The sequence below is a fragment of the Dasypus novemcinctus genome, chromosome 28 (genome assembly GCF_030445035.2).
Source record: "Dasypus novemcinctus isolate mDasNov1 chromosome 28, mDasNov1.1.hap2, whole genome shotgun sequence".
NCBI lineage: Eukaryota > Metazoa > Chordata > Mammalia > Cingulata > Dasypodidae > Dasypus > Dasypus novemcinctus.
The window spans coordinates 16,636,874-16,656,707 of record NC_080700.1 but is presented as its reverse complement, the minus strand read 5'-3'; the positions used below and the strand labels follow the sequence as shown (position 1 = coordinate 16,656,707).

The window sequence follows — 19,834 nt, the reverse complement described above, 5'->3', positions numbered from 1 at the left end:
CATGTGGGTATCTAGCTCTCCCAGCACCATTAGTTGAAGAGATTATTCTATCCCATTTGAATGTACTTGGCAACCTTGTCAGATATCAGTTGGCTATATCAATCTCTGAAATCTTAATTCAGTTCCGTTGGTCAGTACGTCAGTAAGTCTTCCCTTGTGCTAGTACCATGCGGTTTTAACCACTGTATGGTTAAAGATAGGTAGTGTGATTACTCCAAGATTCTTTTTCAAGATGTTTTTGGCTATTGGGACCCCCTCCCCTTCCAAATGAATTTTCTTTTGAGGTACGAAGGCCTGGATTTGAACCTGGGCTCTCACATGAGGGAAGTTAGTGCTCATCCACTGAGCCACTTTGTTTTTTCATTTGTTTGCTTGTTTGTGTGTGTGTTTAAGGGGCATTGGGAACCAAACCTGGGACCTCCAGTGTGGGGAACTAAACCTGGGACTTTCTTTGTGGGAAGCAGGTGCTCAACTGCTTGAGCCACATCTGCTCCCTGAATTTGATAATTGGCTTTTCCATTCCTGTAAAAATGCTGGAGAGCCAAGAGTGCCTACAACTGAAAGCAGAAGAATTGCATCCGTGTGAAATCTAAGCCCCCTCTTGATATAGATGTGGAGTGGACACAACCATTCCAGGGTCCACAGGATGGAGGAATAAGAGTACGGATTAGAGTGGACTTACTGATATTCTATTCATGAACTATTGTGATTAGTAATCAAAGAAAATGTAGCATTGATTTGGAGAAAGTGGCCATGGTAGCTGCTGAGGGTAGGGAGTGGGAAGAAGAGATGTGATGTGGGGGCATTTTCAGGACTTGGAGAGGTCCTGGGTGGTACTGCAGAGACCGTTACTGGACATTATATGTCCTCCTGTGGCTCACTGGGTGGACTGGGGGAGAGCATAAACTATAATGTGGACCAGTGACCATGTGATGTAGCAGTGCTCAGAGATGTATTCCCCAAGCACAATGAATGTCCCATGATGATGGAGGAGGTTGTTGTTATGGGAAGAGTGGGGTGAGGGGATGGGGGGTATATGGGGACCTCATTTTTTTTAATATAACATTAAAAAAATAAAGAAAAAATAAATTTAAAAAATGCTGGTGGAATTTTTAGTGGAATTGTTTTGAATTTGTAAATCAATTCTGAAAGAATTGACAGAAATATGTTTTGTGTTTGTTTATCCCAAAGTTTTCTAATTTCCCTTATGATTTCTTCTGTGACTCATTAAGAGTTTTGTTTAATTTCCACATATTTGTGGATTTTCAAGTTTCTTGTCTGTTACTGATTTCTAGTTTCTTTGGTCAAAGTACATTCTTATGATTTCATTATTTTTAGAAATGTGGGGTTACATATGGTTTAACCTAGGGAAAGTAACATGTATGATTGAGAAGAATGCATATTTTGCTGTGTCTAGTTGGGCTGTAATTTTTATCAGCCCTCCATTTCCATATTGATCTTCCATGTAGTTTTTGCTATCCCTTTATGAACATTGTAATTGATGCCTTCAAGTTGTTATTGTGGAACTATTTCTCCCTTCAATAGATTTATATATTTTGATGTTCTGTGTATATATGTTTATAATTACAATATCTTCTTGCAACTTTGACCCTTTTATAGATATATAATTCTTTGTCTCTTAAAAAATATCTAATTTAATTTCATCCGATAGTGCTATAGCCAACCCACCTCTCTTTTGGGTCACTGTTTGCATGCAGTATTGCTAATTGTTTCCTGTTCTTTCACTTTTAACCTTGTACTTTTGTATCTAAAGTGGGTCCCTTACTGACAATATTGTGTTATCTTTTACCCACTATGCCATATTTAGAGTTTAATCCTTCATTTTAGGTAATTACTTTTAAGGAAGGGCCTACATTGTTCATTTTGCTAGTTGTTTTCTAAATGTATTTTTGGTTACTTAATTCCTTCATTACTGCCTTCATTTGTTCTTAATTTAGTTTTTGTGGTATACCATTTTCATTTTCTTCTTTATATATATATATTTTTTTCTTTCAACTTTTTTTTTTATTTTGAAATAATTTCAAACTTCCAGAGCATTACAAAAATAATATAAAATTCATACGGAGAACTCCAATACATACCCCTCCCCTGATAACCTATTCATACCAATTTTAACATTTCCCACATTTGCCCTTTCATTATATCTGTCATTTTATCTATGTATCATTTTCTAAACATTTGAGAGTAGGTTATATTCAGCATGGTCCTTAATCACAGTATTTCCATGTACATTTCCTAAAAACACGCTATTTACTTATGTAATCATCTTAAGTACTGTGAAGAAGTTCAAGAAATTGATATAAATCATATAGTCTAAATTCCAGTTTCTCCATTTGTCTCACAAATGTCCTTTTTTTGCTTTTTCCCTTCCATTGTTATATCCCTTCAAGGATCATATATTACAGTCGTCATTTACTCTAGATGTTTTTCATTTTCAAATTGTGGAAATACATATAAAATATAAGCTTTCCCATCTCTATTGTTCCCAATCATACATTTCATTGGGAATAATCATATTCACAATTTGTGCTGCCCTCACCACCATCCGTTACCAGAATTTTCCCATCATCCCAAATAGAAAACAAACTCATTATGTATTATTCCCACATTCTCCTTCTAACCCCACCCCTGGTACCCTGTACTCTACATTCTGACCTTATAGGTTTGCGTATTATCACTATTTTATATAAGTGGAATCATATCTCACTTATTTCTTCATGTCTGACATCTCAGTCAAAAAGACGTCTTAAAGGTTTATCAATATAGTGACATAGAATTTCATTTCTTTTTTAAGGCTGAGTAATACATGTGTGTATATATATATCACATTTTATTTATTCGTTCACCTACTGATGGATATTTAGCGTGCTTACATCTTTTGGTTATTGTCTTCAAAATGCTATTGTGAACACTGGTGTACAAAATCTGAGTCCCTGTTTTTACCCACTTGGGATACATACCTAGAAGTGGGATTGCCAGGTCGTATAATGCTTCTATGTTTAACTTTTTGAGGAACTGTTAAACTTTTTTTCCGTAGCAGCTAATGCCATTTTACATTCACACCAACAATGTGTGAGGGAGGGCTCCTATTTCTCATACATTATCTGTATGAGAAACTAATTTTGTTTTTTTTTTTCAGTAATAGCCATGCTTCTTCTTGTGAAGTTGTATCTCTTTGTTGTTCTGATTTCATTTCCTTAATGATTTGATGATTGGCTTTTCTATTGCTACAAAGAAGTCTCTTGGAATTTTTATTTAGATAGTACTGAGTCTGTAAATTGCTTTGGATAGAATTGATAATTCAGCAATATTTGTCTTCCAATCTATGAATAGAGATGTACTAGTTTAAGTCTTATTTAATTTCTTTCAGCAGTGCTTTTCAGTGTGTTGTGAAAAAGTCCTTTATACCGTTGGTTAAATTTATTTATAGATAGTTGGTTCTTTTTGTTGATGTAGTAAATGGAATATTTTCTTGCTTCTCTGAATTGTTCTTTACTGGTGCTTATAACCACACCTGATGTTTGAGAGTTGAATTTTTTTTCTTAAAAAATTTATTTTTAGAGAAGTTTTAGGTTTACAGAAAAATTACACCAAAGTATAGGGATTCCCATATAATCCCCAGTGGCAGTTTGAGATAATTTTATGAATACCAAAAAGAGAAAGATGTTTGTAAACTATTCCTCTGGGTGTGAAACCCTTTGATTGCATTAAATTCAGCTGAGGTGTCTTTGATTATATTACCTGATAGGATTAGGGCTTTTGATTTGACTCACTCAGGGCAAATAACAAAGAGATGATGATGATGGACAATACCCATCCCAAGAAACAGCATCTGCAATTGCCAGCAAGACAGTTCCATCCATCTGCTCCATGGGATCTAAGTTCCCTCTCAATTAAAAACAGACTGGGCATCACCATCCCCAAATCCTCAAAGATCGGGGAATAAACAATGGACTAAAGTAGACTTACGATTATTCTATTATACACTTATTATTATTCTAGCAGTGGAAGAACTTGTATCATTGATATAAAGGCAGTGTCCACCAGAGGTTCTGAGGGGAGGGAGAGGGAAGAATAGGTGTAATATGGGGGGCATTTTTTTTTGTCAACATCTATAAAATCATGCAGGGTAGAGTGTAAACTATAAACTATATTCCAGGATTAGTAGCAATGCTTCAATATGTGTTCATCAATTGTAACAAATGTACCACACTAATGAAAGGCATTGCTAAAGTAGGAAAGTGTGGGAGGAGGAGACATATGGGACATATGGGAATCCCTTATATTTTTGATGTAACATTTATGTAATCTAAAGCTTCTTTAAAAATAAAGAAAATATTTTTTAAAGTTTAGGGCTTTTGATTTGACTGCATCACTGTGTGTGACTCAGATTGAGTCCCTGCCTGCTTGCTTTATCTGGTAATCCAGACATGGACAGACATACACAGGAGAGAGAGTTCTCTCATTTTTGATCTGGCAATGTGACAGAAAGAGGAAGGGTCAAACAGCTGAAGCCCTAGAAAAGAGGAACCATTTTCCCTCATGACTTACAGCTGAACTTATAGCTGATAGAGGAAGCCTGAGAGACAAGCCCTATGCCTGCCTGCAGCTGAAATCAGGAAGAAGTGGAGCAGTTGAGCCTGAGAGAGGGTGCCCAGAGGGGAAGGCTGAAATCTCAGAGATCACCTGTCATCTTGTTTCCACATGTGGTAGCTGGCTTTAGTGAGAAAGTGAAATGGACTTTCTATGGCCTTGTAAAGGTAAGCTTTTAGCCCAACTAAATACCCTTCATAAAAGCCAGCAGATTTCTGGTATTTCACATTGGCAGCCCTTTGACTGACTAATGGATCACCCACCTACTCCCACATCTACATACATAGTTTCTTTATTAACATCTTAAGTTAGTGTGGAACATTTGTTACCATTTATGAGCCAATATTGAAGTGTTGCTATTAACTGAAATCTGTAGTTTACATAATGGTTTACACTTAGTGATGTACAATTTTATAGACTTTTGACAAATGTATAATGTCACGTGTCCATCATTGAAGGTATTTTACTAATAATTCCACTGCTCTAAAAATGCCCTATGTTCTAACTATTCATCTTCCCCCTTCATCCTGAAACTCTGGCAACCACTATATTTATATCACTGTTATAGGTTCTGTTAACAGAAGGTAATAACCACAGTATCAATAAATCTACTTTGGTCTGTGGTTACATGTGTTGAAGATTTTTACATTTATATCCATAAAGGATATTGGCCTTTAATTTTACTTTCCTGTGGTATATTTATATGACTTTGATATTAGGGTGTTGTGACGCTCTGAATAAGTTAGGAAATGTTCCTGCTTTAATTTTTTGTGGGTGGTTTTAATGGATCCCAGAGGTTTTTTTAAAAAACTTTATATTTAGAGAAGATTTAAATAACAGAAAAGTTCCATAAAAAATACAGGGGAATCCCATATACCCCAATCCCTATCCCTCTCACATACTTCCCTATTGATAGTATCTTACATTAGTGTGATACATTTATTACAATTGACAAATATTAAACCATTGCTACTAACTATGGCCTATAATTTATATTATGATTTATATTTTGCACTGTACAATTTTATAGGTTTTGACAAAATGTATAGTTGCCTGTATCCATCATTTCAATATCATGCAGAATATTCTAATGCCCTAAAAATGCCCTATGTTCCACATATTCTTCTCACCCCTTCTCCCCCCTTAGAACCTCTGGTAACCACTATCTTCATATCAGGGTTACAAGTTCTTCCTACAAAGTAGTAGGTCTGCTTTGGTCCATGGTTGCATTCCCACCTTATGTGTTTTCATTCCTCCATCTTGAGGATTTCGGGATGGTGATGCCCACTCTACTTCAGATTGAAAGGGAGCTTAAATATTATGGGTTCAGATGGAAAGAACTGTTTTGTTTGGAGTGGTGTATACTCTTGGCTTTATGGGATGGAGGTTGTCCATAATTATCATTATGTTAGTTGTCCTTGATGAATCCAATGAGAGTAGGTGTTGAATACAATTCTACTGAGATTTAGGCTCAATCAGCATATGAACAGACTGATTAAGTCTCTGGGACACATATTTAATGGACTTAGTGCTAATAAGAGGCTCAAATAAAAGAGGTAGAAGAATCGTGTAGGGAAATTATGAATGAATCTAACTCTGTTACACTAGAGAAATAGGTTCCCATATATTCCAAGAGAAGGACCATTAGCAGGGTACTGATTTCATGGGGTTGTGTGCTTTTCCTATAGTGTCCAGATGTCTCTAGAGCCCTTAGGAACCCCCCTGTTTGAGGCTTTTTTCCTGTGGCAGTTTGTGAGGTCTGCCTGAGACTTGAATAAGTGGAACTTCTGGAACAATCTCCCAACTCACTTTGAAATCTCTCAGCTGTAAAAACTTTTATATTTAATTTTTCCCCTCTTTGGTCAAGGTCTTTTTCAAAAGGCATCTCTGGTTGGTGCTTGGTAATAATGCCTTGGTAACAGGAAGGCTTATGTCTGGGCGTCATGTTCCATGCTGGGGAGAAGGTAGTGAGTTTATTTGCTGAGTTAGGCCACATTTGGTAACAAATTGGTAACAAAATTCAGGAGGTAACTCTTAGGCAATAGATATTATTAGGCTAAGTTTTAATTTTACAAGAATAAGGTTCATAAGTATTAATTTTGTGGGCCTAGTCTATTGGTCTGGTTTCTTTTATTAGGCAATGCCTATATACTCTAGATATTCTTGCCACTCTATTAGACAGTGTAGCAGGACTCCCCAGAATGGGTATTGAATATTTTGTGCTGATTAGTGTGGGTATCCTCCCACTGAGATAACACCCTATGACCACATGAACGCATTCACATTCATAGACGCATGCTCCATGTGCACCCTTCCCCACCCAATCCCCCACCCACAACATTCTGCACCAGTGACCCTCCTTTGTCATAGTAATGAAAGAACACTTCCGTAATTGTGTTCTCAACCACAGTCCTCTACCTGCCTAGAGTTCATCTGTTCCTTCCTCCAGCTCTGTGCCCAGGAATATGGATAACCAACCCCACTAACACTCACACTCCAGTATCATTGACCCCATTTACATGGCTGCACCACCACCACCCTGTTCACTGCCAAACCTTCCCCATCTACCTTTTCATAGATTCTGCCCAGATTGAGCATTGGCTCACCATTCTACCCTTTTCAGTCTCCTGGTAACCTAATTACATTAGTCAGCTAGAGGGGTGCTGATGTAAAATACGAGAAATCAATTGGTTTTCATAAAGGGTATTTATTTGGAGTAGAAACTTAGAGTCAAGGCCATAAAGAGTATATTACTTCCCTCACCGAAGTCTATTGCCATGTATTGGAGCAAGATGGCTGCTGCTCCATGGACCCAGCTTTTTTGGTCTCAGCTGGAGGCTGGTATAAAGCTTGTCTCTCTCCCTGGGGCTTGTTTCTTCCAGGTAAAGCTTTAATCATAATTTAATCAAGTAAAAGTGAAACCTCTGAATTTAATATAATCTAATATTCCCAGAGGAATAGATCATTTTACAAACATAATCCAATATCTATTTTTGGAATTAATACACAATATTAAACACACACTGATGTCCAGACTCTTATCTCTGAGCCTGCTCAATATCATATCCATATCAGTGCATTCATGCAATATTTGTCCTTTAGTGCTGAATTATGTCACTCAACATAAGATCTTCAAGAGTCCATCATTTTTTCAGATGTGTCAATACTTCATTCCTTCTTACAGCTGAGTAATATTCCATCATATGTATATACTACATTATGTTTATCTTTCATCCATTGATGAACACTTGGTTTGCTTCCAACTTCTGACAAATGTAAATAATCCCATGATGAATATTGGTGTGCACCTATCTATTGGCATCACAGTTTTCAGTTATTCAGGGCATATTTCTAGCAATGGGATTGCGGGATCCTATAGCAGTTCTATTCCTAGCTTTCTACAGAACTGCCAAACTGTCTTTCACAGTGACTACACCATTCATTCCCATGAGCATAGGAAGAGTGTTCTTACTCCTCCACATCTGTTCCAACACTTGTAGTTTACTGTTAGTATAAGATGATATCTCATTGTAGTTTTTTTTTAAAGATTTGTTTCCTCCCTTTTTGTCTACTCTCTGTGTCCATATGCTGTGTATTCTTCTGTATTTGCTTGTTTTCTCTTTTTTTTAATTTGTAAATTTTTATTTTTCTTCTTTTTAAAGATACATAGACCACACAAAATGTTACATTAAAAGTATAAGAGGTTCCCATATACCCCACACTCCTCCACATCAACAACCTCATTCATCATTGTGGCACATTCATTGCATTTGGTGAATACATTTTGGAGTACTACTGCACTGCATGGATTATAGTTTACATTGTAGTTTACACTCTCCCCCAGTTCATTCAGTGGGTTATGTCAGGATATGTAATGTCCAGCATCTGTCCCTGCACTATCATTCAGGACAACTCCAAGTCCTGAAAATGCCCCCACATCTCATCTCTTCTTCCCTCTCCCTGCCCTCAGAAACTACCATGGCTACTTTCTCCATAATCAATGCTAAAGTTTCTTCCAATGATAGTCACAATAGTTCTGTTGTTGAATACCAGTAAGTTCACGCTAATCCATATTTTCTTCATCCTGTGGACCATGGGGTGATGATGTTCACTCCATCTCTATAACAAGAGGGGGCTTAGATCCCACATGGTTGATGGATGTGATTCTCCTGCTTGGAGTTGTAGGTACTCTCATTTCCTTGGTGTAGTGGTTGATCACCTTCACCTGTTAGCTGACCTGTGTAAGTCCCACAAACCAGAGAGTAGGAGTTGCAACTCTGCTGAGGCTCAGAGCCCCGCTGGCACATGGCCAGTCCAGAGATTGAAGTCTCCTGGGTATACACTAACCCCAGCGCCAACCACAGGTTCAGTAAAAGTGACAGAAGAGGAATGTGTAGAAAGGTCACATCTGAGTCCAATTCGATCAATCAGAAATACAAATTATTACAAAGTAGGACCCAGTGACTAGGCACTGACCTCCAGAACCAACTGCCATGATTCTAGAACCTTGTGTGTCTCAAATAGCCATCAGGAGCACCAGTAACAGGAGTTGTATCTACTTTGGCTATCTCTGGGATCCTGCTGAGGTGTGTGTAAGCGCGACCCCTCTGATGACCTCCTGACTCTTTTTAAGACTCTTAGCCATATAAACTCATTTGTCATTACCATTTCCTGCTTTTCTTCAAGGTGTTTTTCTAGTTGCATCACCAGTTAGTGATAGGTAGTAATCCTTCAGTGCAAGGGAGGCTTATCCCCAGGAGTCATGTCCTACAGAGGGGGGAAGGTAATGCATTTACATGCTGAGTTTGCTTAGAGAGTGGACACATTTGAGCAACATGGAGGCTCTCGGGAGGTAACTCCTAGGCACCCTGCAGCTCTTGGCCTAGTTCAGATTTCAGGCACACAGGCTCATAAGCACAGTCATCAGTATCAAGGGCTCATTATTGGGTCATCCTTCTTCACTAGTCTTTGCTCTTGCACTTGGGGGATTGTTGCTGTCCCATTGGGGAATGTGACAGAGCTCCCTTGACTAGAAGCTCAGCACTCCCTCAGTTGTCATTTGTAACTGTAACTACTATGAAAATATCCAGCATGTATCTGAACATTTTTTTGTACCCTATATACATGCCCTGGAGAACTCCCTGCCAGCCATGTACCCCCATCAATAACACCCGACACCAGCATTCCTCCCCTGCCATAGTTGAACCCCTCTGTGGTCCAAAACTTCTTCAAAAATGAAGCCTAATATATTGCCGAATTCAATTAATATGAAAATGAAATAGTAGTGGTAGGTTTAAAGATTAGAAATAGAATACATACTAATTTAGAAAAACTAAAAGTAAAAATAAAGTTGGGTATTAAAAATGAAAAATATCATTAAACTTTGTTTTTGACGTTTTGCCTTTCACCACTGTAGTTTGTGTTGCCCTGTATGTATAGTGGCAAGACAATTTCTTTCATTTCTTCCTCAGTGTCTACATCCTTTATTTTTTTTTCTAATTTTTAATTTTCTCTTCAAAAAAGTTTTAGATCATAGTAAAGTCACATGTACAATATAGGGGACTTCCATATATCCAACTACAAATCCTTTTTCTCCTTCCCCAGTAATGATCTTTTTATGTGTTCATGTTACATTTACTGCAGCTGATGTACAGATATTGAAACATAGCTATCAAACATGGCTTCGTTTTGGTTTACATTATGGTTTATATTTTAGACTGTAAAATTTTCTAAATTTTTAGTTACATTATGGTTTACATTTTAGCCTATAGAGTTTTATACATTTTTGGTGTAATTTAACTTGTCTAATACCCATCATTGCATGATCTTGTGGAACACTTCCATTTCCCCCAGTTATCCAACTTCTATCTATTCTGTTCCTCTCTTCCCCTCCCCTCAGTGCCCAGAGTGACAAATCAGTCATCACTGCCTGAAGGACCAGATTCACAGGTATTTGCAACAATACTGAGGACTTGATATACCAGGCTGTCCTCCTACATTTGGAGCCACCAATTCTCTCGAGAGACACAATTCCCTCTATTTCAGAACATCAGGCCTCCTAGGATATGGGTACACCTTCTCACTCATTGTATGGGTCTCCACTAAATGATATAACACACTATGACAGGCTGAGTACTCACTCCCTGGAAGCCTGCCCCTGTGCCAGATGCCCCCCCCCCCAAGCACCTTAAACAGGTAGTCCTTCCTCATAATAATTTCTGAAGAGTTTTTTCAACGTTATGATTTCAGCCACATACCTAACAATCTCCCATGTTCAACAGTTCCCCCCAGCCCTCCCCCCAATTCCTTGGGCCATCTGACCCATCCCCCTAACCCTAGCCCCCCTCAAACCTGCAAATCCCACCCAGTGGTATCCCTATGCCCCCATCTTATCCCTTCCCTGCACAAATACTTATTTCCACTTTCAATTTTCTCATGTTGAACCATCCTTGCATACCAGGGATGAAACTCCCTGGGCGTGGTGTTTAATTTGTTTGATGTGTGTTGAATACAATTTGTTGAGGATCTTAGCATCTAGGTTCATTAGAGAGATTTGTCTAAAGTTTTCCTTTCTCTTATCTTTGTTTGGCTTTAGTATTAGGGTAATGTTGGCATCACAGAATAAGTTATGCAATGTTCCCTTCACTTCTACATTTTGGAAGTGTTTTTGCAGGATTGGTGTTAGTTCTTTCTGGAATATTACCTAGAATTCACCTGTGAACTCCTCTGGTCCCGGGCTTTTCTTATTTGGGAGGTTTTTGGTGATTAAATCTATCTTATTACTTGTGCTTGGTCTGTTTAGTTCATAAATTTCTTCTTTCACCGATGAAAGCTGCTTTTGTGTTTCTAGGAATTTGTCTATTTCCTCTAAATTTTTTATCTTGTTGGCATACAATTTTATAAAATATCCTCTTGTACTCTATTTCTGTGGGCTCAGTGGGTGATAACCCCTTCCTCTTTTATTATTTTAGGTATTTGAATCTTCTCTTTTTTTCTTTGTTAGTCTAGCTAAGGGTTTGACGTTTTTATTAATCTCAAAGAACCAGCTTTTGGTTTTGTTAATTTTTTCTAATGCTTTCTTTTATTTATTTATTTATTTGTATCTTTTTGAAGATACAGAGATCACAAAGTCTGTTACATTAAAAAATATAATAAGAGGTTCCCATATACCCCACCCCCCAAGCCCCCCACTCCTCCCACATCAGCAATTTCTTTCATCATGGTGGCACATTCACTGCATTTGGTGAATACATTTTGGAGCACTGCTGCACTGCATGAATAATAGTTTACATTGTAGTTTACACTTTCCCCAAGTACATTCAGTGCATTATGGCAGGATATATAATGTCCAGCATCTGTCCCTGCAGTATCATTCAGGACAATTCCCTATCCCGAAAATGCCCCCACATCACATCTCTTCTTCCCTCTCCCTGCCCTCAGCAACTACTGTGGCAACTGTCTCTACATCAATGCTACAGTTTCTTCCCTTAGTAGTTCACAGTAGTTCCATAGTAGAATACTGGTAAGTTCACACTAATCCATATTTTATTCTTCCATCCTGTGAATCCTGGGGTGGTAATGTCCACTCCACCTCTATTTCGAGAGGAAGCATAGATCCAAGCATGGATGTGATTCTCCTGCTTGGAGTTGTAGGCACTCTCAGTTCCCTGGTGTGGTGGTTGACCATCTTCACCTCCATGTTAGCTAACCTGGGTAAATCCAGTAAACTGGAAAATAGGAGGTGCAACTCTGCTGAGGCTCAGGGCCTAGCTGGCACATGGCCAGACCAGAGATTCAAGTCTCCTGATTATACACCAACCCCAACTCCAACAACTAGTTCAGTAAAAATGACAGAAGAGGCATGTGTAGAAAGGTCACATCTGAGTCCAACTCCATCACACTCAGGAACACAAATTCCAAAGTAGGGCCCACTGACAAGGCACTGAACCCAAGAGGCATCTATAATGACCGTAGAACCTGAGTGTCTCCTTAGCCTTCAGGAGCGCTAGTTCCTGAGCTGTACCTACTTTGGCTGTCTCTGGGATCCTGCTGAGGTGTGCCTAAGTGCAACTCCTCTGATGGCCTCCTAACTATATTTGAAGACTCTTAGCCATGTAAACTCATTTGTCTTTACCATTTCCCCCTTTTCTAAAAGGTCTCCTTCTAGTTGCATCACCAGTTAGTGATTGGTAGTAATCCCTGGGTGCCAGGGAGGCTCATCCCAGAATTCATATCCCACGCAGGGTGGCAGGTAATGAATTTGCATTCTGAGTTTGGCTTAGAGAAAGGCCACATTTGAGCAACATGGAGGCTCTCAGGAGGTAATCCTAGGCACCCTGCAGTTATAGGCCTAGTTGAAATTTCAGGCAGAGAGGCTCATAAGTACAGTCATCCACACCAAGGGCTCATCATTGGAGCATCCTTCTTCACTGGTCTTGACCTTTGCACTTGGAGGATTGTTGCTATTCCATTGGGGAATGTGATAGAGCTCCCCAGCTAGGAACTCAGCACTTGCTCAGTTGTCATATAACTCTACCTACTATGACAATACCTGACGAATATCCAAACATTTTTATTTACCCTATATACATGCCCTGGAGAACTCCCTCCCAACCATGTGTCCCCCATCAATAACACGCCACATCTGTTTTCCTCCCCTGCCATATTTGAACCCCTCTGTGGTCCAAAACTTCTTCAAAAATGAAGCGTAATATATTACCAAATTCAATTAGTTGGAAAATGAAATAGTAATGATAGATTTAAAGACTTGAAATAGAATACATACCTATTTAGAAAAACTAAAGTAAAAAATAAATTGGGGTGTTAAATACTGAAAAATATCATTAAACATTGTTTTTGACGTTTTCCCTTTCATCACTGTAATAGGTATTGCCTTGTATGTACAGTGGCAAGGCATTTTCTTTCATTTCTTCCTCATGTCTACATAGTTTTTCTTTGTTTTTTGTTTTAATTTTGTCTTTACAGAAGTTTTAGATCGCAGCACAGTCACATATGCAATATATGGGACTCCCATATATCCAACATCAAGCCCTTTTTCTCCTTCCCCAGCAATGATCTTTTTACATGTTCATGTTATATTTGTTTTGCTGCAGCTGATGTACAGATATTGTAACATAGCTACAAAACATGGTTCCATTTCAGTTTACATTATGGTTTATATTTTAGCCTATAGCTTTTTATACATTTTTGGTGAAATTTAAAATGTCCTGTATCCATCATTGCATGATCTTGTGGAACACTTCCATTTGCCCCCCAGTTATCCTGCTTCCATATATTCAATTCTTCTCTTCCACTCCACACAGGGCCCACATTTTTTTTTTTTAAGATTTATTTTTATTTATTACTTTCCCATTCCTCCACCCCTGCCCGCCTGCCCCAGTTGTCTGTTCTCTGTGTCTATTTGCTGCGTGCTCTTCTTTGTCCGCTTCTGTTGTTGTAAGCAGCATGGGAAGCTGTGGTTTTTTTTGTTACATCATCTTGTTGTGTCAGCTCTCCGTATGTGCGGCGCCATTCCTGGGCAGGCTGAACTTTCTTTCACGCTGGGCGGCTCTCCTTAGGCGTGGGGGCTCCCCTACACGGGGACACCCCTGCATGGCAGGACACTCCTTGTGCGCATCAGCACTGCGGGTGGGCCAGCTCCATGCAGGTCAAGGAGGCCCGGGGTTTGAACCACAGACCTCCCATGTGGTAGATGGACGCCCTAACCACTGGGCCAAGTCCGCTTCCCAACACAGGGCGCACATGGACAACCAGGCTTCACTGCTTGAAGGACCACATTCACAGATATTTGCAACAACGCTGAGGGCTTGACACACCAGAGTGTCCTAACCCATTGGGAGCTACCAAGTCTCTCGAGAGACACAATTCCCTACATTTGAGACCATCAGGCCTCCCCAGGATGGGGGTACACCTTCCCACACATTGTATGGGACTCCACCCAAAAATGTAACACACTATGACAAGATGAGCACTCACACACTCCCTAGAAACCTGCCCCTGTGCCAGATGCCCCCCATTAAGTACCTTAAACAAGTAACCCTTCATTATTATATTTTCTAAAGAGTTTCCTTAACATTATAGTTTCAACCACATACCCAACAATCTCCCATATTCATCTGCTTCTACAAACCCTTCTTATTTTCAATTTCATTTAGCTCTGTTCTGACCTTTGTTATTTCCTTCTTTTTACTTCTGTCTGGGTTAGTTTTTTGCTCTTTTTCTAATTCTTCCAGGTGTGCAGTTAGGTCTTTAATTTTAACTCTTTCTTCTTTGTAATATAGACATTTATGGCTCTGAATTTCCTTCTAGGACAGCTTTTGCTGCATCCCATAAGTTTTGGTATGTTTTGTTATTTTCCTTCATTTCAAGTAGTTACTGATTTCTTTCACAATTTCCTCCTTGACCCAGTGATTGTCTTAGAGTGTGTTGTTTAACTTTCATATCTTTGTGCCTAATCTGCTTATCTGCTGTTTATTGATTTCCAACTTAATTCCATTGTGGTAAGAGATATTGTTTTATATAATTTCAGTTATTCTGAAGTCATTGAAATTTATTCTGTGTTCTATCATGTGGTCTATCCTGGAGAATGATCCATGTGCACTTGAGAAGAATGTATATCCTGCTTATTTGTGTGTGATGTTTGTGTCTGTTAGGTCCAGATCCTCTAATGTGTTATTCAACATCTGTTTATTAATTTTCTGTCTTAAGTGTTCTATCTAATTATTATAATTGTGCATTAAAGATCATTGTAGGAACATCTATTTCTCCACTTAGTTTTTCCAGTGGTTGCCTCATGTATTTTGAGGTGCCATGTTTAGGTGCTTAAATGTTTATGATTATTCTTTCTTCTTAATAGATTACCCCTTTTATTAATATATAGTGGTCTTTTTTGTTTCTAACTGTAGTTTTACATTTAAAGTCTATTTTAGACAAAATATCTAATCCCACCCTTTTGTTTAAATATAAAATTGTTTTTACAACCGTTCACTTTCAGCCTCCTTTTTTCCTTGGGTCTAATGTGAGTTTCCTGCAGATAGCATATAGATGGGTCATATTTCCATATCCATTCTGCCAATCTCTGTTTCTTTATTGGAGAGTTTAATTCATTAACACTCAAAGTTATTACTTTCAAGGATTCCATTAGCCATATTTTCTTTAGGTTTATGTATGCCAGATGTTGTTTTTATTTCTCCTTTTATATTTTAGTTATTCTTACACTCTCTCCTATGTTTTTCTTTCAGCCTGTAGACCTTCCTTTAATATTTCTTGAGGGTAGGTTTCTTTTTGACAAACCCTCTTAATTTCTCCTTTTCTGTGAATATTTTGAAGTATTCCTCATTTTTGAATGCCAGCTTTCCTGGATGGAGAATTCTTGGCTGGAAGTTTTTTTCTTTTAGCACCTTAACTATGCCATGCTACTACCTTCTTGTCTCCATGGTTTCATATGAGAAGTCAGCACTTAATCTTACCAAGCGTCCCTTGTATATGATGGACATCTTTTCTCTAGCTGCTTTCAGTATTCTCTTTGTCTTGAGCATTGGACAATTTGACAAGTATATATTGAGGTCAGGCCTTAATTCAATAAGATTGAATTCCTTATAAACAAAAATGGAAATTAGAAGAGAAGCCAGAGAAAGGAGAGAGAGATTTCCGTGTGATGAATGCAAAGATGTATCTACAAGTTAAAGAACTCCAAGATTACTGGTCAGCTAGCACTAGAACTCTACAGATTCTGGTAGGAAGCATGGCATATGGATATTCTGATGTTGGGACTCTAGTCTTCAAAGCTGTAAGACAATAAATTCCTGTTGTTTAAACCCACCACTGTGTGTTATTTGTCATAGAAGCCTTGGTACACTAAGACAATCAGTGAGTGACAAAAAAAACTAATTTTGGAAGTATGTCTTTACAGTTCTGTTGCAGTATAAAATCAAAAGTTCAGTGTTACTGGGCTTGTTAGGTTTATAAGGAGATTATCTAAGGAGGGAGTATGGGAAGCATACCCCTTTTCTGTTTGTTAAGTAAAGAAAATTTCATCCTTTTACCTTTAACACAACAGAGAAAAGCAATTTGAATGATATTTGTTAATTTGAGTACACAAGAGAGCTGTGTATGTGTTTATATGTATTTCCTTTTTTTAACAAATCAAATTCATAATTATTAGTAAAGTATAAATCCACAGTGTACAATCATGGTATTTGATATAATCACACAGTTGTGCATTTATCAATTCAGTTTTAGAGCATTTTCATTATTCCAGTAATAATAGCAAGACTAAAATACTCAATGAAATAAACAAAACTCATCACTTCTTAATCTCTCTATGCTTCCCCTTTTGTACCTAACTGCTATTCTGTTTCCATCTGTCTAATTTATTTGTATTTATATTTTGTGAAAACAGTCATATATGCGATGTTACATTTTTTATGTTTCCTTCTAATAATATAAACATCCTTAGGATTTCCCTTTAAACCATTGTCAAACCCATACAATAGCTCTGCTACTCATGAACACCATGATGTGCTCTCACAATTTCCATTAATTTTCAAAGCTTTACAATCAACGTTTTTACCAATTCTGCACAGATTAGCTCTCAGCTTTTCATTCTCTACCATCGTTCTATTTTCTGGTGACTATATTCTAATTATGAATTCCTTGAGTTTTCATAATATAATTTAGTTCATAATAGCACAGTCATACAGCATTTGTCATTTTTGTGTATGGCTTGCTTCACGCAACATAATATCCTCAGGGTCATCCTTGTTGTCATATGCTTTATGATTTCATTCCTTCTTACCACAGCATAATAGTCCATCATATATATACACCACAATTTATCCATTCATCAGAGTATGGACACCTGTGTTGTTTTCATCCTTTGACTATTTGTGAATAAGGCAGTGTGCAGATGTCTGTTCATGCCACTGTTCTCAGTTCTTCTGGCTGTATACCTAGCTAATGGTCACAAGAAAAGTCAATATTTAAGTTCCTTAGGAGCTTCCAAACCATCCTCCACAGGATGTAGAATTGCTATGCAATTCTACATTCCCACCAAAGTGAATAAGCATTCCTATCTCTCCACATTCTCTCCAACATTTACAGTTTTCTGACTTTTTTAATAGTGGCCAATCTAATAGATGTGAAATGATTTGAATTTTGATTTGAATTCCCTGATTGCTAGTGATATTGAACTTTTTTCTTGTGTTTCTTTACTATTTATATTTTTTCTTTGAACGATTGCATTTTCAAGTCCTTGCCCACTTAACAACTGGGTAGTTTGTCTTTTTATTCTTGAATTGTATGATCTCTTTATATAACACAGGTATTAAACCCTTATCAGATATGTGATTGCCAAATATTTTCTCCCATTTCTCCCAGCTGCCTTTTCACCCATTTGACAAAGATCTTTGAGGTGCAAAAGTATTTAATTTTGAGGCTATCCCACTTACCTATTTTTCCTCTTGTTGCTGATGCTTTGGGAGTAGCTTTAAGAAACTACCATCTACTACAATATCATGATGATGTTTTTCTACAGTTTCATCCAGGAGTTTTAAGGTTGTCACCTTTTATATTTAGGTCCTTGATCCATTTTCAGCTAATTTTTGTCTAATTTGTGAGATCAGGATAGACTTTCTTTGGGATATGGATATCCCATTCTGCCAGGACCATTTGTTGAATACACTGCTCTGGCCAGCTGGGTGGGCTTAACAACCCTGTCAAAAATCACTTGACTACAGATATGAGGGTCTATTTCTGAGTTCTTGATTGAGTTCTGTTAGTCAATAGGTCTGCTTTATGCCAGTACTATGCTGTTTTTGCCACTAGAGGTAAGTAACATGCTTTTACTTCAGGAAGTGAGTCTTCCAATGTCATGTTTCCTTCTTTAAGATATTATTGGCAATTTTGGCCTTCAGAATAATTTGCAAATTGACTTTTCAACTTCTTCATAAAGGCTGCTGGGTGTTTTATAGGGATTGCATTGAATCAGTTTGGGTAGTATTAACATCTTAATGATATTTAGTCTTTCAATACATGAACACAGAATGTTTTTTCCATTTATGTAAGTCTTCTTGATTTTCTATTAGTGTTCTGTAGTTTTCTGAATACTAGTCCTTTCTGAATACTGGTTATGTTTATTCTTAAATACTTATTGTTTTATTTGCTATTATAAATGGATTTTCCCCTAATTTCCCCCTCAGATTGCACACCAGTAGTGTATAGAAAAACTATTGATTTTTGCATACTAATCTTGCATCCTGACACTTTGCTAAACTTGTATATTATTTTAGTAACTTTGTTGTGAATGTTTCAGGATTTTCTAGATGTAAGATCATAGCATCAGGACATTGTGAAATTTCCCTTTTTCCTTTCCTATTTGGGTGCCTCTTATTTCTTTATCTAGCCTAATTGCTCTAGGTAGTAATTCTAGCACAATATTGAATAATAATTATGACAGTGGATATCCTTGTCTTGTTCCTCATCTCAGCAGAAATGATTTCAGTCTTTCACCGTTGAGTACAATGGTACCTGTAGGTTTTTCATATATGCACTTTACCATAGAGAGAAAGCTTCCTTCTATTCCAATCTCTTGGATTGTTTTTATCAAGAAAGGGTAGTGTATTTTGTCATATACCTTTTCTGCATCAATTGAGAGGATCATGTGATATTTCTTCTGCAATTTTTCAGTTTGTTGTATTACACTAATTATTTTTTTGTGTGTTGAACTACCCTTGCATACCTGAGTTAAACCCACTTGATATTGACATATAATTCTTTTGATGTGCTTTTGGATTTAGTTTGCAAGTATTTGTTGAGGATTTTTGTATCTACATTCTTGATTGCAATTTTCTTTTTTCATAGTATCTTTTAAAAATTTTTTGTCTTCTTTTTAAAGGTACATAGATTACAAAGAAATGTTACATTAAAAAATATAAGAGATTCCCATATACCCCACACCACCCCACTCCTCTCCTTCCATATCAACAACTTTTTTCATCATTGTGACATATTCACTGCTTTTGGTGAATCCATTTTGGAGCACTGCTGCACTGCAAGGTATATTGCAGGGACAGATGCTGGACATTTTTTCATATTATCTTTATTGGGCTTTGGTATTAGGGTGATATTGGCTTCATATACTGAGTTTGGTAGTATTCTCTCCTGTTCAATATTTTGGAAGAGTTTGAGCAAGATTGGTATA

The 19,834-nt window shown here is 37.6% G+C and overlaps 1 protein-coding gene across 24 annotated transcripts in view; it reads left to right on the top strand.

Annotated features, from left to right (window-relative positions):
* LOC101417674 (zinc finger protein 596-like) overlaps positions 1-19,834 on the top strand; it is an 84,093-nt gene that overhangs the window by 7,514 nt on the left and 56,745 nt on the right. For 3 of the 24 annotated variants that reach the window (XM_071212485.1, XM_071212489.1, XM_071212502.1), the window contains one exon: positions 4,575-4,781. The exons of the other annotated variants lie outside the window; for them this stretch is intronic. The gene's annotated coding sequence lies outside the window, so the exon portion shown is untranslated. Of the gene's footprint in view, positions 1-4,574; positions 4,782-19,834 lie in introns of those variants that run through there. 24 annotated transcript variants of the gene reach the window in all.